Source organism: Parasteatoda tepidariorum, chromosome 4 (genome assembly GCF_982258835.1).
Source record: "Parasteatoda tepidariorum strain Cologne lab strain chromosome 4, Ptep-v5.0, whole genome shotgun sequence".
Lineage (NCBI taxonomy): Eukaryota > Metazoa > Arthropoda > Arachnida > Araneae > Theridiidae > Parasteatoda > Parasteatoda tepidariorum.
This window is the reverse complement of record NC_141758.1, coordinates 68005619-68010189: the sequence shown is the minus strand read 5'-3', so window position 1 is coordinate 68010189 and position 4571 is coordinate 68005619. Positions and strand designations below refer to the sequence as shown.

At 29.4% G+C, this 4571-nt stretch overlaps 1 pseudogene; it reads left to right on the top strand.

Moving 5' to 3' along the window:
• Positions 1 to 719: 719 nt before the first annotated feature.
• On the top strand, positions 720 to 1652 carry LOC139425826 (histone-lysine N-methyltransferase SETMAR pseudogene; annotated as a pseudogene).
• Positions 1653 to 4571: the final 2919 nt, after the last annotated feature.

Sequence of the window (4571 nt, the reverse complement as noted above, 5' to 3'; positions counted from 1 at the left end):
TGTCTTGCATATTTTTTCTTTTATAGTATTTCTTTTTATTTAGAATTTCAATTTATTAATTAGTGTTTAATTCATCACACATATACTAAAAAAATCTACTTCAATTGAAAAATATTTGGTCACTGGGAGTCTCAACAGCAAAGTTTTTTTTTCTTTGAACTTCCCGATATTTAACAGGGTAAATAAAAAGAAAAGAATTCAATTAATAAGTATTGAACTGTACTAAAAAATCATGAACAGAACTGTGAGACGTACACTGACGCAATTAATAAAGATAAAATAATTTCAGTTATTTTTTTTATTAGTTATTGTTTGTTGCTCTTCCATGAGACCTTTACGTTAGAGAACACATTTTTCGTAGTTCCTCCCATCAGAATTGAGATAAACTGTACTTAGCATCAAGTAAATAATTCCAAGAAACTGAAGAGAAGCAAAAAAATTACTTGATCAAGAACATCATTCGCTTCAAAATCAAATAAATTCGAAATAATTAATAAGCATGCTTAAAGAGCTCAGAAATAGGTGCTCATTTTCAAGACTTCCCAAAGGTGAATGTGAAAAAACGATAATGATTTGAAATATAAAATTTGAAGTTGCCATTGAAAAATTTAAAACATGAAGGTGAGAAGCAAATCTAGGAAAACCGCAGTAGCCGAGAAAGAAAAAAATGGAAACAGAACAACTGTTATGTTGAAATGTTAACGAAGTGTTTGGAAAGGATGTATCTAATGAACTTACGTCGGTGGTTCATAAAATTCCGATCTGCAGATTTTAATCTTGAAAATGAACCACGTGGGCTTCCTGAGAGCAAGGTGGATGACAACCAACTGAAAGCTTTAGTGGAAGCAAATCCATCTGAAACGACGCGTGAACTAGCATCAAGGTTTGAAGTTACCATCCCAACAATATTAAGTCATGGGAAATCAATCGGAAAAGTAAAAAAGCTGGATAAGTGGGTTCCACCTGAGTTGAGCGAGCGTCATCAACGGAACCGCTTCGGGGCTTGCTGTTCTTTGGTATCAAGACTAAAAGGCGATCCATTTTTGCACCGGATGGTCACGTGCGATGCAAAGCGATTATAATCACAAGCGTTCGGCACAATGGTTGGATAAAGATGAAGTGCCAAAACATATCCAAATGTCGAGTATACACCAAAAAAACTAATGGTGTCTGTTTGGTGGTCCAGCGCGGGTGTTATACACCATAGTTTCATGACACCTGGGCAATCGATAACGGGGACCCCTACTGTGAACAGTTAGAAGAAATGATGTGGCAGCTGCAAATTAAGCAGCCGAGATTGGTCAACAGGGACAGACCAATCCTCCTGTAGGACAACGCTCGACAGCACATTGCAAGATCGACGTTAGTTAAACTACAAGAACTGGTCCTGGAAGCATTTTGTCACCCACCGTACTCGCCAGATCTCGTGCCAACTGATTACCATTTTTTTTCGAGCTTTGGGCAATTTTTTGCAAGGAAAAGTATTTAATTCCCAACATGCGGTGAAAAATACATTTCGGGATTTCATCACCAGCTGCTCTCCAGATTTTTTCGCTATCGGCATTAATAAACTATCGTTAAAATGGCAATGTTGTATTGATAATTCAAGTGCATATTTTGATTTATTATATTATTTCTTGCCCGAGATATAATAAAGTAAACTTTCGGACACTCAAATCGGACGCTTCAGACTTAATGACCCGATATATATATATATATATATATATATATATATATATATATATATATATATATATATATATATATACATATACAATTTGAGCTTGAAAACTAAAATTAATTTCATGTTTATTATTTTTTTATTTGAAATTACATTTTTACGTAAAAGCTATACTTTAAGGATGATCTGATGACCTAAATATTTTTTAGTCTAACTTAAAATATATTTATGTTAAATATGTGACCACATTCGCAACCATTTATCTAATTGATTTATTTTCGGAAAACATCGTATTTTTCAATCGCTTAATCATGAAAGAAAACATGCTTAAGAAGCCATATAATAATAACTATATTTATGAAAATTTATAATATTTTTAAGATGCCTTTTAATATTTTGAAAAAATCAGCATAGTAAATTTTGAAAAAGCTTCATCGCTAACTTTTTCTAATCTTCAAAATTTTTCATGAATCGTTATTCCCACGTTATAGCGTCCTTCTAATACTTCGCGTTGCTCTTTTTTTTTCTCTTTTTTTTTGTTCCTGCTTGATTTAACATTTTTTTAATGCTCTCATTGGAATCGGTTAATCCATTATAAATAATCTGCTGTGAACTCTTCCTGTATAACTTAATTTGAATGATGGCTCTCAAGTCGCTACGTTATTTCTGTCCACTCGCTCGAATCCCCACCTGTTATAACACTTTACATTCACTTTCAATACTCTCATGTTATTGGCGAATAAATTATACTCAAACTTCTGTGCACTCCTCTAGTCTACCACCATAAATATTAATGGTGGCGCTACTATCACTCTTAGATTTCTGTCGCCATTATAAATGTTCTTTATTCATTCGGGCTTTTCTTTTATGCCTATATATCTTTCCTACCAGACTTCTAAACATGGTTATATTATTTTTGCAATATACTTGCGAATATTTTTTATTAAGCTTTGCTATGTATTTCTACATATTCTCTGCTATGTATAATTGTGCTCTACGTACAGACTACTGAATATTCTTTTATTATATGTATTTACGTGCAATTATATTTGTATACATTATATTTTGTAGTACACTTTAAATAAGTTTTGTTTTCAAGCACATTGTCCTTCTTTTCTCATTTCATTTTGTTTTGTTGTTGTTTGTCCATTTTGTTTTGTCAAAATATATTAAGTTTATATTTTTCCCGTTTTTCTTTTTAATCAATTTAACTACGTCATAGTTACTAAGCTATAACTTTACAAGGGAAAAAAATAGAATTTTTTAGCAGTAACAGCATTTGTACGATTAACAAAACATCTTTAGTACGTTTCTTAAAAGAAACTAATTAATGTATTTTTAATATATTTAGAAAAATCGTGATCTTTGACTCTATTATAGCGGACACCACTGCAGCTAATTAAATTTTAAATTGGTTGCAATCAAGCTTGAAATAAGTTTATTACCGAAAACTAATTTTAATACTTTTTTTTATCTGACGTAATTAAGACAGATCAAATATTTTTAATTAGCAAGTTTCAGCTACTCCACCTTAATCCAGTTTATCCTTTTAGTTGTTTTCATTAAGATGTCGTAATCTCTAAGCTGTCAATTACTTATAATCAAACTTAAATAACTTGTCTTACGTAACAGTCTTTCTTTTGCTATTTAAACTCTCTTCTTGAGCAGTTTGTGAAGAAAGAACTTCTTTAAAAATTTGTGTGTTGCGGAGAAGAGCTTAATTATTGACATCACAATTGACGCAGAAGTTAAAATGCTAATAAAGAACAAATTTTGAGATATTTTTAATTGGAATGATTATCTGAATAAAGGAATAAGAAGATGGGTTTTAAATTATCAATGCAAATTGAAGAAAGTTGATTGTATTCTGACGTAATTTTATTTTTATGACGAAAGATACCTTTAAAAGTGTCCAATTTTTCAAACTTAGTTCTAATACAAAAAATTCATTTTAGTTATATTTATTAAATATAGTATATTATCTAAGTTACATTTATTGTTATTAGATTTTATAAATTATTAAAATTATTTTATTTTTAATTATTTATTATTTTGTTATATTTTTATTATATTTTTATTTTTAATTATTTTGTTATATTTTAATTATTACATTAACTGAATAAAATTAAAGAAAAAGAAATATGGAAAGCAAATTTATTTTTAAATATTTTAAGAATTCCGATAAAAAATTTCATGAAATCTTTGCTATCAGGAAATATAATCAAAAATTGTGTAAACGATGATCGATTACACAATTGTGATGATCGATTCTTTAAAACAATCGAGTTTGATTCATCCTTTTTAAAATAAAGTAATATTCTAATTTTCTGCAAGAGAAAATTTTTCCAAACATTTTTGAATAAATTACTAGCACTAGTTTTTTTTAAACACCTTGAGTTGCGATATAGTTAAGACTTGATCTAGAATAACAAATTGATTCATCTTTTTTGTCTCATTACGAACAATGAACTTGGTCATGGCGCAAACTGTCAAAACCGTCAGAGAGAGGCCTATAGACTTCAGTTATCTTTTCCATGTGTTTGATTCTACATTTCAAATATTTCTAAGTTCAATCATTTAGTTTTGTTCATTAGTAATTTTATTTTTAAATTTATACTAAAGCACCTTAACTTTAATTTTAAAATTTTAAAAATACATATAAAGAAATAGAACTGAAATCCAGCTTCTTACAAAGACACTAAAAGCTTTGATTTGATTTTTAAAAAATTACGTCATCACATAGGGAGATAATTTAGATTTGAAGTTTTAGTCTAGTACTTCTATTTAAAATTGAATCCCTAAGTAAATACATACATACATACAGGTGATGGGCCCAGGAAACAGCATAGCAGATAAAATTCATTTTCAATTTTAGAATTCGGAAAATTTT